Source organism: Chaetodon trifascialis, chromosome 12, assembly GCF_039877785.1.
Source record: "Chaetodon trifascialis isolate fChaTrf1 chromosome 12, fChaTrf1.hap1, whole genome shotgun sequence".
Taxonomy (NCBI): domain Eukaryota; kingdom Metazoa; phylum Chordata; class Actinopteri; order Chaetodontiformes; family Chaetodontidae; genus Chaetodon; species Chaetodon trifascialis.
The window spans coordinates 2,079,184-2,093,193 of NC_092067.1; the positions used below are offsets into that span (position 1 = coordinate 2,079,184).

At 41.4% G+C, this 14,010-nt stretch overlaps 1 protein-coding gene across 25 annotated transcripts in view; it reads right to left on the minus strand.

Annotated features, from left to right (window-relative positions):
* caska (calcium/calmodulin-dependent serine protein kinase a) overlaps positions 1 to 14,010 on the minus strand; it is a 239,352-nt gene that overhangs the window by 184,611 nt on the left and 40,731 nt on the right. The window contains exon 2 of one of the 25 annotated variants that reach the window (XM_070975881.1): positions 2,157 to 2,287. The exons of the other annotated variants lie outside the window; for them this stretch is intronic. The gene's annotated coding sequence lies outside the window, so the exon portion shown is untranslated. The remainder of the gene's footprint in view (positions 1 to 2,156; positions 2,288 to 14,010) is intronic. 25 annotated transcript variants of the gene reach the window in all.

Consider the following 14,010-nt stretch of genomic DNA (forward strand, 5'->3'; position numbering starts at 1 on the left):
GCTGATAATGACGACGCCTCCCCCCACTGCACCGCAACACCCATCCTGGCGCACCTCTGTGCGCCTTGGTTTACCAAAATACCAAGTGCGCTGCGCGCCTGCCTGCGCTGTGCAAAAATTCCACTGTGCGGGGTGTGCACCCTGCTCCCCACCAGCGGCAGGGATGAAAATAGAGTCCTAAGAGTCACTCTCAGCTTTCTGACAATACAGTCAGCAACCGATCAATGAATTGAAAAAAAAAAGTCAACATATGAATCATAATGAAAAATTTTCAGCTGCAAGTTGACATGAAGGCACAGTGTCTACTTTGTGGTGTGGTGCAAAATATGGTTTCGTCTGTTGTCAGCATTGAGAATTGAGGCAACATCAATATTTAATATTTACTCTGCTTTAATATAAGTGTCTGAACATGACACTAGGCAATAACCTGAGTAATGAATTAAGTATAGAGGTGGGCAATATAGCCAAAATCCTCTATCACAGCATATGTAATTTTTATATTACAGTAACAATATAAATCATGTTGTAGCAATCATTAGATAAATTAAATTAAATAATGGCTGAAACCGCTCCATACTTCATCACATCTGATTATTGTCTTCTCTCATTTGGAACTTCTACAAACAGAAATAGCTGCCTCACAAGACAACACGAGTTAAAAAAAGAGTAAAACTAACTTTCTTTCAACTGGGAGCTTTAAGGCTCAAAATGAGAACAACAGAGATGCAATAGAGGTGCATTATCGTCGCCAACTGTGGCATTCATGTCATCTGAGAATGAGACAGTGTCCTGTTGGATTGTTACATCACGCTGCCTGCCTCAAATGTATAGCAGAGAAACTTAAGCTGTTTTCTCATATGAACTCTGGACAATGTCCACAGAATAAGGTCCTGACATTGTCCAGGGTTGCCCATTCACACATGTAGCACATTTGTGCATGTCGGAAGGATACCTGCTTACTGGACAGACTCTGTTTGGTCTTGGCTACGGTTGGTGCCTGGGTAGAGCATGCAGGGGGAGGAAGAGGACTCATCCGTAGTGATGACTGCTTTGTGTTGATATCAATACTACCTGTACTCGGATGTGTCTGTGATGTCAACAAAAGAGTGAAAAATAATATACAGACAAGCAGAAAAAGAGTATGAAACAGTTACACTTCTAGAGTCATCAACACGCCCACTGGCTCACTGTGTAGCAGGGTAGCAGTGCATACACTGAATGACAGTGTGCACAAACAGCATAAGGGATAGCTCCTGCAGTAAAAACAGCTACTGCTACATCATTACCAGTGGACACACTTCTACCATTGCGTGATATATAGCATACCACCCAGCCCTATTTAAGTGCATCATGAAAATATGATAAACATGTAAAATATATAAAACATGAGAATATATTTTGACAATCAGTGACCTAGAAAAAAAACACAGGTTAACATTGAGGAGATGGAAAATATGGTACGAAAGGTAAATATATCCTTTTATATGTGCAAATGCTAGCTTTCTACTTCTCAGTCTCCTACTTCCCTGTCAGATGACAAGGAGAAGGGCAGTAAGGGTAAATTGCCAGTGCCTCATCTGTTGCCACACATCACTCCACTTTAGAGAAACAAAGACATACTGACAAGCCTTGTTTACCATCCTTACCACTGCTGTAAAACACTACCTCCCTCCTTGTACACTGTCCTTTCTGGCTCACTTGTCATGCTTTTCTTACACTACCAGCTCGGTGCTGACACACAGCCTAACCTCATCATGTTCACTTGGTCTCCTTCCCACAGTCAAAGGCAAGAGGTCAAGAGGTCAAATCTGATTTCTTGTGCAAGTCCACATTGATCTACATGCTGGTGATGTTCCTCCAAACAACACTCCACACAGAATACACTAAAACTACACAGTGTGAGAGAAGCTCTGTGAGTGTGAGTGAGAGAGAGAGAGAGAGAGAGAGAGAGAGAGAGAGAGAGAGAGAGAGAGAGAGAGAGAGAGAGAGAGAGAGACTCTGAGCAAACCCCCCTCTGGCCCAAAATGAGTTCCTGTGTGCTTACAGCCCTCGTTTCTATTAACAAGTCACTCTACAGTATACAAAAGACCAAAGTGCCCGAGCCTCTGACCATCTTAGCAGGACCTTTGAGTGAAAAGAAAAGCTCTGACCTTTACCTTGTCTGCTGCCTTTCTCATTTCAGCATCTGTGGGTGTCTGAAGCCTCCAGTACAGTCCTGAGCTCACTCACCCATTCAAGCTATGGCTGGGTCAAAGGGCAAAGTAGTAATGACAAGATGCTCAGCAGTCTGCATTCAGAGAGGATGAAACCATAAGATCAGGTTTAGTTTCTCAGTGATCACTCCCACTGTCCTCGGTCCATCTCTGTATAGAGTGCCTACTCAAGCAATCTACATAACTTCTCTGACGCATTAGAACTTATAGAGGCTCACATGTTTAAGCCAGGCATAATACTGAGTAATGCTGACCAACATGTAGATAACATTAAATTATATCTGACTAATATATATATCAAGAATAATATCAAAATTTTTTGCAACTAGTTAATAGTTTGACATTTTTCTTTCTTAATCAATTATTTTGCCTATGTCAGAAAAAAGTAAAAACAAATGCCCATCATTGTTCATTCTACATTCTTCTTCATCCAATCTGTTCAATTTATCAAAACCACCAAAATTCAAATTTGAGAGGCAGGAACCACTGAATTTATGGCCTTTTTTGATTACAAAATTTACAATCATTGCAGATATTTTTCTGTCACTTTATTAATCAAAAAATTGTTTCAGATGATATCAAAATTCTAGTTAATATAGTCTGGCATCATTTTAATAATGTAGTGTCTTTCGTGTATTATATTTTCTTTCATCTATTTTATTGTTTATATTATTTCACTTTTATCATTTCTATTTGTGTGCCTAACTGAACATTTTTATATCATCACCCTGTCAGTCATATGCAAAGCACTCTGAATTACGCTTACCTGAATTAAGTTTTTCTGAAAAAAGTATATGGAATAAATCTGTGTGTTTTTTCAACATTTGATTTGATTTGAAAAACTTTAATGTCCCCGAAGAGCAATTTTATTTGCAACAACATACATACAAGCATACATATCTCACATCACTCACACAATGCAATAATACAATAATACAATAAATACAGTAAAAATTCATCACAATTAGTAGATGTATTGTTCCCACTATAGACTGTTTAAAAACTTAATCGCGGATGGGATGAATGATTTAAGGTATCTGTTGGATTTGACCTCACAGGGGAAAAAGTACCTTCTCATAGAAGGAAGAAGCTGGAACTCTGTATGGAGAGGATGGAGAAGGTTCAACAAAATAACCTTTGCCCTCTGAGTGGCTCTGGCTTGATACAGATGATCAAGATCATACAAGTCAAAGCTGATTGTTTTTTGGCAGAGTTTGACCACATTCTTCAGCTTGTTTTTATTTGAAATGCTGAGGTTACCAAACCAGCAGAAGAAAGCAAAAGTTAAAATAGACTCAATAAAAGAAGAATAAAACATTTTAAGCAGCTTCTTATCAACGTTAAAACACCTCAGTTTCCTCAGATAAAACAACCTCGGGTTTGCTTTCCTGCAGATGGCGTCAGAGTTTGTTTCAAAAGACAGTTTATTGTCCAAGATGGTGCCTAAATACTTATACTGGCTGACTACTTCCACTGCTGTGCCTTTAAGAAAGGTTGGGGTGGTGCCAGGTGAATTCTTCCGAAAATCTAGAATCATATCCTTTGTTTTTGACACGTTAAGTTGCAAGTAAGAGTCATCACACCATCTAACAAAGTAGTCAAGAACAGGTCCATGGCCCACCTCCTGGTCCTGCAAAAGGCTGACAATCACCGAGTCATCTGCATATTTTAATATGTATCTTGACTCAAACATGCTCTTACAGTCATTGGTGTAGAGCATAAACAACAGTGGTGACAGGACGCACCCCTGGGGTGAGCCTGTGGAACACAGCAGGGATTCAGGCAGGGTTTCATTGACCCGAGTTCTCTGTGGCCTCATTGTTAAAAAGTCAATTAACCAGCATATAGTTCCTGAATCAATGCTGGGTATTTTTGACAGCCTCTGGGCAAGAACATGAGGCTGCATACAGTTAAAAGCTGATGAGAAATCAGCAAAGCATAGCCGTGCATGTGTTTTTGTACCCTCCAGGTGCTTGACAACGAAATTGAGCAGTGTTGCCACAGTATCCTCCACCTCTTTCCTGGGTTGATAGGTGAATTGGAGTGGGTCAATAATTGCCTGTGTTATAGAGAGCAAGCTTTTTTTCACCATATGCTCAAAACTCTTCATCACTACTGAGGTGAGGGCCACAGGATGATAATCGTTTAGTGTTTTTGGTGATGATACCTTCACCACAGGGACAATAATGGACTCCTTCCATAAAGAGGGAACTTTGTTCAGTGACAAGGACAACTGAAAAATATATGTGAAAATGTCACTTAAGAATGGGGCACAGGATTTAAGTAGTCGACCAACACTAATACCATTGTCAAGTGACATCACCTCTTTGGCACAGTAAATACTGTTTCAACGCCACCTCTCTATCTTGGACTTAGCATATTGTAATTCTGGCAAAAGTTCCACTTGTTGGCTGTGAGTATGAACTTACCATCTATCTTTTTTCTTTTTCTTTTTCAAGTGTCACTGATCAGTGCTTATTAGAAATGAATCAGTAACTTCATCACATTTACATTGCCAGTGTATATGTATGGTCACACATTAACGTGGACATGCATTAACATCTTTCTTGAAGCTACCATTTATTTTTGAGGATAGCACTGTTTCTGCTGTTGTATTTATCATAAATGATGCTACATGACAGAAGTGAGGAAGAAAATGCAAATTAATGTGCATTTCCATCTACTACTGATATATGAATACTAGTTAACTAGTTCATTAAGATAAACAACTGGTGGAAATAATTCTCCAGTCAGGTGTCATTCAACCATTGTATAAGAGGACACAATCATATGACGTCATTAAAAGAGCTCCAGTCACATGTGGAGAACAGGATGGAGATATGACATTTCTGTTAGTTTCATGTATTAATGTGAGGATTGCTCCACAAAGATTTGTTTTCTTCACTGGAAGTGGGGCTTAAATCACATGCTTCATGTTCATCATTCATTTATTCCATAGTCAAATTTTACTTCTGCTTTTTTTTTTTTTTTTTTTTTGATATTTCAAGGTTTTTGTGTCTTTTTTTATCCACAAGTTTTAAGTCTGAATTGAGACAGGTGAATGCAAACAAGCCAAACAATAATCACTGGCAAACCTGATCAGAATTACACAGAAATGGGATTCTAAAATCACAAGTAAAAATTCTGATACAAATCATATGAAATATTCCATCCCAGAACCTACATAAATGGTCCTTTCAAATAACCCAAGAGCTGTCTAAAAACGTTGTGTTTAAAAGTATTATAGGACATACAGTCCCCCCCCAGGTACTGGAACGGCAAGGCCAATTTCTTTGTTTTTGTTGTTCACTAAAGAAGAAGAAAAAGAAGACACTTTATTAATCACCACACAATATGCACATGCCATGCTTTTTGGTGAAATTGTTCCTCCGCATTTGACCCATCCTGCTAAGTCCTTCCTCCACGGCAGACCAGGAGTGGAGGGCTGCCAGCCAACAGCAGCACCCGGGGACCCAGTTCCTTTTGTGGTGGTGATCTTCTTGCATGTTTTTAGTGGGGTTTTTTGTGGAGGATACCACAGGTGCACATGGGGCAATCTCCACACAGAAAGGCCCCTTTCCTCGAGATAAAGGCATGCACCGAAGGCATGGTGGAGGACACGCCCCCCAGTGCCCACAGACACCCCGGGAATCGAGCCTGGGACCTTTTAGCTGTGAGGCGACAGTGTTACCACTGTTCTGCCGTTCCACCCGACCAAAGACATTTGGGTTTAAGATCAAAAGATGAGTATGAGACAAGAGTTCAGAATTTCAGCTTTTTTTTTTTCTTCCCCGAAATTTACATCTACTGTAGATGCTTTAAACAGCCTGAACTCACCCGTTTTTCAAGTGAGCAAAACTATTGGAACATGTGACTGACACGTGTTTCTTGTTGCCCTGGTGTTGCCTTTTAGGTTGATTCATCAAACATTAAATAGCTCTGCACGACTAGTCTAAGTTTTTAGCCTTAGTTTAAACCTATTAAGAGTCCATTTCTTGTTAAAGAGGGTAAACTAACATGAAGACCAGAGAGCTGTCTATGGGAGAAAAGGAAGCCATTTTAAAGCTTAGAAAAGAAAGAAAATCAACAAGAGCCATTGGACAAGCATTAGGCATAGCAACCACAACAATTTGGAATGTCCTGAAAAAGAAAGAAACCACTGGTGTACAGAGCAACAGACATCGAACAGGCTGGCCAAGGAAAACAACAGTAATTGATGACTGAAAAATTGTGAGAGCTGTGAAGAAAACACCAAAAACATCAGTAAGTGACATCACCAACAACCTCCAGAGTGCAGGGGTGAAGGTATCCCAATCCACTGTTTGCAGAAGACTCCATAAGAATAAATATAGAGGCCACACCACAAGATGCAAACCATTCATCAGCAGTAAGAATCGGAAGGCCAGATTGGAATTTACAAAGAAGTACAGAGATGAGCCGAAAAACTTCTGGAACACAATCTTGTGGACTGATGAGACCAAGATTAATCACTACCAAAATGATGGGAAGGCCAAAGTGTGGGGAAAGAAAGGAACTGCTCCGAAGCATACAAGCTCATCTGTGAAGCATAGAGGAGGTAATGTCAAGGCTTGGGTGTGCATGGCTGCTTCTGGAACAGGCTCAGTAATATTTATTGATGATGTAATGGATGATGGTAGCAGCAGAATGAATTCTGAAGTGTACAGAAACATTTTGTCTGCCAATTTACTGAGAAATGCATCCAACCTAATCAGGAGGAGATCCTGCAGTAGGACAATGACCCAAAGCACACTGCAAACAAAACAAAGGACTTCATCAGGGGCAAAAAGTGGAAAATTTTAGACTGGCCAAGTCAATCACCAAATCTTAACCCAATTGAACATGCATTTCACCTCCTAAAGAGGAGACTGAAGGGAGAACACCACCATGACACAAACGGCCAATAAACAGTGAAATCAGTATCATGAGTACTTCTCAGATGATGATTTCTGTATCTATCTAATCCGTGGCATGCAATATTTCACCCCGATTTTGGATAAAGTATAAATCCAATTGTTTCATTGTTTCATATTTTGAGTATTTCCACACAAAGCTGGTGGCAGACAGCACGTTATGCACGTGAATAAATAAATATAAAGGCGACTAGTAAATTGACATTAGACATTGAAAAGTTTGTGATCCTTCTCTAGGCTGTGATATTTTGTTGATTTTTCATATTTTCCAGAGTAAAAATGCATTCTTGATGTGCTTCTGAGTACAAAGAAGGTACACATGATTTAAAACGCTTCACACTTAGACATCAGAAGCAAACACAGTTTTGCATCACAGAAGTTTACATTTCAGCTGTCGTGGCCAAATCTCTTGTTAACTTATTAAGCTCTTCCGCACAGTGTGACATCTATTTTAATTATTAGAGAGCTGCTCTAATGGCCACTGATAGACAGTCCATCCTATTCTATAAACTGTTGGTGGTTTGTGAACTTCACTGCATTTGTACATTTGAAGCGATTAACTCCCGGCACATTTCAGAGCTGAGTAAACCTGTAGTTTCACTGACACATCGCGCATCATCACCATGGGCGTCATGATGTTCTCCTGTCTGTCACTCTGTCAGGCATGTGTAGTGTCGAGCCGGCCGCGTTGTTGGCTGAAAAGTCATTATTTGCATTACAGTGTATCCTTTGTTCTAACTCAATGGATGGTCGCCAGCCAAACAGGCTCCCAGCCCCCACTGTCCAACAGACTAGCTATGGCCAGTAAAATAGGTGGAGGGCTGAGGGGAGCGCATACCTCCAGTAATTAAAAATCAATTTGTGCCACAGATATTAATATTGTGTCGCTGGCTACTTTATAGACTTCACTAAATGTTTCCATTACACTTAATTACATTTATGGATAAGCCAACTTTCCCACCTCCCTCATGCATCAAAATGTATATTATCAGTCCGACCAGGAAATCTTGCGATCGCAAAAATTAGCGCATATTCAACCAATACTAATATGACTGTCTACTGGCCGCTTCCTGGTCTATTTTTGCCAAGAGCCGCGCGCCTGTTGTGGAAAACATAGACAAGCCCTGGAATCTCCAGATGACGCGCTCTGTCTCTGTTCCAGCGCATGTAAAGTAAAATTAGGTCATCACTTTTGTTGATAATTATCAAAAGCAAACTCTATGTAAACAGATGGAGCCTGTTTATTCTTGGAGTCACAGGCTGTTTTGTAAAGCTACATCACTTTTATGACTCAGGAATGATTTTGTACCTTTTTTTTTTTTTTCGAAGTTATGTTTTGGGCTTTTTGGCCTTTAGTGTATAGGACAGCTGAGGAGCAGCCATAAAAGTGGTTCAAGAGAGGGAAGATGACATGCAGCAAAGGGCTGAAAGCGGGAATCGAACCCGTAGCCGCTGCAGAGAACTTCATACATGGGGCGGACGCTCTACCAACTGCGCCAAATCTCCACCGCATGATTTCGTAACTTTGAGCTGATGCTTCTCATTCTCAGGTTAAAACATTTTTTTTTTTTTTTTTAAGATGAGAACTGAATCTTTTCGACTGTTTCTGTAATGTGAAGTATGCTTATTATCATATAGGAAGTGATTATATACAACTTTTTTACATGAGTTTGGTTTTTTTTTTGATCGCAACAATCACAAAAAAATTCATACGGTATATTGTAAGAGAAAAACTTAGGAATCGAAAATATGCATTAAAACAGGCTGATGGAAACACATGTAAGACTTTTTTAAGACTTTGTGTGAGAAATATTTTTCTAAGTTGATTTAAATAATCAACGTAAAATAGTTGAGTAACTGTGACTGCCTAACTACAAATAAGCCTACTAAAGCAGATGAATGTAGTGGAGTAAAAATCTTTGCCCTTGAGATGTGTTCCTGTGAGGGACACGCCATCTCTTGGTGACAACCTGCAATTGAATGAAGAGGCGTGTTTATAGTGGATTCTGGGCACACCCCCAAGAGGGGGGGGGGGGCTGGTAGGTGGCTGGCAGCCGGCTGGGAGCCGGCTGGGAGCTGGATGGCCTCTGGCTGGGAGGGGAAATTCGAGGCTGCTGCATCTGTAGATAAATGTTTGTCAATGGGGAGTTTTTGTTTGTACCCTGAAGCACAGTAATATGTTATAGGGTTTACCTCTTGACGTGTAGTCTGTTGTTACTACTGACTGTCCAGTATCACTCTTTATGTGCTTATTTCTGTTAATCTTCTTTGCTTGCTGAAGCCAGCACAAAAGCTAAGACAGGACCATATATGAACACACACACACCACCACAAACTAAGAGATCACATATGCTTTGCATCAACAGGGTGACACTGACTTACACTTGATTACACACATACAAACACTTTCTGATCTCACTTCAGCCACATTGCTGCATTAGATTGAAAGAAAGTAGCTGACATCCTGTGTCTGTCAACACTTAGTTGGAGGGACATAGCAGGGCAGTCATTTGGATAGGTGACATCATTGCATTGCACACACAGCTGAATAACCATATGAAAACTTCAGGAGGAATGTTAAGTCCCTACCCTATCCCAACTCATTTTACTAACTGATTCATCCCAGTGACCACACCAAACCCTTATGAGGCAGTGGCCAAAGGACACTACTGTTTCAAGCTGTGTTTCTGGCAACTATGCTGGGTGTTTTCAATGGTACTTTGATGATATTTTCAAGTCTTGAGTCAGTGACCAGTGACCTTATGATTGTAACCAGCAAGGATCAGTGTACCATGCCCAGAGGGATACTGGGGTCCCACCCTGGAGCCAGGCATGGGGATGGGGCCTGCCAGCCAGCGCCTGGTGACCGGGGCTTTGCCCATGCGGCCCGAAACAAAGACATGGGTCCACCTTCCAACAGGCCCACCATCTCCAGGGGAGCCATAGGGGTTAAATGCAGAGTGGATCAGTCAGCTGTCCAAGGCGGGGGCCGTGGCAGTCCGATCCCTGGACACAGAAACTAGCTTCTGGGACATGGAATGTCACCTCTCTGGTGGGGAAGGAGCTGGAGCTTGTGGAAGCAGTAGCAACTAGATATAGTTGGGCTCACCTCGACTGCAGGCTCTGGAACCCAAGTCCTTGAGAGAGGTTGGACTCTCTCTGGAGTTGCTCGTGGTGAGAGGCAGAGGTCTACCCCAGTAGACGAAAGGGTTGCTTCCCTACACCTTCGGATTAGGGGAGCGACTGTTGTTTGCGCTTACGTGCAAAACAGCCCACCCTTTTTGGAGTCCTTAGGACGTGTGTTGGGTAATGCCCCGATGGGGGACTCTATTGTCCTGCTGGGGGACTTCAGTGCTCACACTGGCAATGAGAGCGTGACCTGGAGGGGTGTGATTGGGAGGAACTGCCTGCCTGATCTGAACCCAAGCAGTGTTCAGTTGTTGGACTTTTGTGCAAGTCGCAGTTTGTTAATAACCAACACAATGCACTTGGCACCAGAACACCCTAGGTGGTAGGTCAGTGATCGACTTTAGAGTCATATTGTTTGACCTGTGGCCACACATTTTGAACACTCGGGTGAACAAAGGAACAGAGCTGGCAACTGATTATCACCTGCTGGTGAGTTGGATCAGATGGCAGGGGAAGACACCACACAGAACTGAACTGCCAGTTCAGTTTGTAACTTTTATGGACAGAATTTCTAGGCACAGCTGAGTAGTGGAAGGTGTTGGGTTTGGTGACCTCTGCTTTTTGCGTATAATGCAGTCCTCTTGGTGCCATCGAACCATGACCTCCAGCCCTTGCTGGGGCAGTTTGTAGTCGAGTGTGAAGCGGCTGGGATGAGAATCACCACCTCCAAGCCGAAAAAGGGTGGATTGCTCACTCCAGGTTGGGGAGGAGGTGCTCCCTAAATGATGGAGTTTGAAGGTGCCATATTATGAGGCTTTTTCAAGAAGTTACATAGATCTATAATTTCCATAAAACATGTTTTTGAAGCTGTATGCTGGAAATAGTTTTTAGGAAAAGATTTTTGCCCCCCTCTATTTCCCTCTGTTTCAGTCCCTTTCAGAATGCGCTGTTTCTGTCCCACCAATAAAGTGTTACTGTGGTACTGGGGAGAGAGTGCTTCAGTAGTTCAAACGTACATGTTCGAACCTGAATGGGATCCTGAAGGAGGGGAAGCTCCTACAGAGCCTCAGACTCAGAGAATTCAGCAGGACACTTCTAAATGGTTAGTCAGGGGTCAGCGTGAGATGCCTGCAGTTCAGCTGGTCAATGTTCATGCTAGGAAGCACCAATCCTAACTTGTATCCTACCAGAATGAAGGGGAGAAACCCACCAAAAAGCCTCTACCAAGCACTAGCACCCAAACGAGACATAATTCCTACCCCAAGAAATTATATGGGCATGTAATGAAAACATAAAAATAGCGTATGTGCACTTTCGTGCGTCTGCTGATTTTTGCTGAGGGGGTTTCTAGAGTGGGGGGTGCAGTCTTCATGCGATATACTGTCTCTGGGGTTACTTCCTTCTGGATCGTCATTGGTCTTTCTATGGTGAACTTGGGTCCTGCCCCTCAATTCTCTTGACTCTGACTGGTCAATAGAGGTGTCGATCATCAAATTCAACCACTGGGTTGGTGAGATGATCACCACCTGACCAATGATGACAAAGAGAACTGGGTCCCCGGGTGCCGCTGTCGGCTGGCAGCCCACCATTCCTGGTCTGCCGCGGAGGAAGGACGCGCTGGGATCGGTTAAATGCGGAGAAACCAATTTCACAAATGCATGGCATGTGCAGTTTCCCCCTCTGTAACTCTGTGTGTGACTGTGACTAATAAAGGATGTCTTAGGAGTAAAATATGGCAGCACTGTTACAGTATAAAGTCAAGCACAAAAGAACAGCTCACTGCTACACTTGATCAACAGCAGGTAACTGTAATGATGGCTTATATAAAGAGAGAGAAATGACATCAACTTTATCTCACATGTATAGCTGTTGGCACAGCTACATCAATGTAAAAAAGGATCACTCATGTCTATTACTCGAAGAGAAGAAACTCATTGCACGGATTGGTTGGCTTGGAGTGTAAATTGTGCTGTGATGAAGATTAGAAATATTTCTAAATGCATTATTTTCCCAAATTCCCAAACTACAACAGAACAATGCGTGTGGCACCTTGACATGATGATTCCTAACACGGTGCTGACAAAAACAAAATGGCGGATCTGAGAGAAAGTAATGGTATATCTGGTTGCTGGAGAGACACCGGGGAGAGGAGGAGGGGGCTGGTGGCTAGTGGGTGGTGGTTGGGAATATGCAAATGTGCCTGCTTGTTACATAACTTTGATGGGCTCATTCTGAAGCTGCAGGCAGGGTGCTTTCAGAGATCCGTATGTCACTCCAAAAAGCATGGACAGTCTTATTTCAAACTTTGTATGTGTGTGGCAGCACCAGAGACCCAAAGAGACCCATATATATATATATATATATATATATATATATATATATATATGTGTGTGTGTGTGTGTGTGTATATGTATATGTGAGTGTGTGTGTGTGTGTGTGTGTGTATATATATATATATCTGTATTTGTTTGTACAGAGGCTGCTGGTGATCTTTAGCTTTCTTTTAAGAGAAGAGTTATAGTGGGATGTTTTTCGTGATTTTTAAATGAGATGTATGAGATAAGATGTCCTCTTAACGTAGCTTTTGCCGCTTCCCAAATAATATTGGGCTTTAAGGAGGGATCATTATTTTCTTTAATATAGTTTGTTATCCACACACGTGTTTGATTTAAATTCATTATCTTTAAGAAGAGAAGAATTAAATCTCCATCGCTTAGAGATAAACCTTTTCTGATCGCATTGGATCGTTAGATGGATTCTGGAATGGTCTGAGAGGATAACTGGATTTATTCTACACTCAGATATTGTATAAATATAATTAGAGGGAACAAAAAAGTAATCTAATCGAGAATAAGAGTTATGGACATTTGAAAAAAAAAAAAAAGTATAATCTCTAACACCTGGGTTTAATTCCCGCCAGACATCAGTTAGACCACAATCCACAATCAGTTCGAGAAGAACCTTAGCAGATTTAGGGTTGGAGGCCTTAGCTTGATTGGATTTATCTCTTGAACACAAAGTTATGTTGAGGTCTCCCCCCAAGACACCCAGCCCTTTACAATTTTCGTTACACAATAGTACCATGTCTGATATGATGGACGGCTCGTCTGAATTGGGTGTGTAAGCATTTAAAAAAAGTCAATTGGGTGCCATTAATGGTACCTGATATCATAACAAACCTGTCAGTACATATTACTGAACAAATAACTGTGCTGCTGATTTTATTAACATTAGCTGTTGCCCCCAAAAAACAAACCAAAAAATACATTGTAAAGAAAGAAGACATTTATAGGAAACTACCTAACCCACCCAAGCTGTGATAACCACAACAAAAGTTTTCTATTAGGCCAAAGGAAGTGAAGATCACATGGAAACATAAGCATGAAAAGTAGAATAAACAAAAAGGAAACCTAGACATAAGTCTTCCTGAAGCTCTGGCAACTTGGAGCACCCTTCGTCAGTGCTATCCAGTAAGCAGGGGACCAAAAGTAAAGATTGGCAGTATTTCAAGTATCTCGCCAATGGATTATTATTAATTAAGTTGGTGTGGGGGGTGGGGGGGCTCTAAAAAGAGCACCAAGGTCAAAAAGAGAAAAAGAAGATAGTCTTATGTCTTTCACCCCCCTCCTATACCTACACCCTTGTATTCATAGTTTGGTCCATTTTTTTTTTTGTTTTGTTTTGTTTTTTGCCCATTTAGGCAAATGTTTAAATAGAGCTGGGAAGAGAAGGAAAAT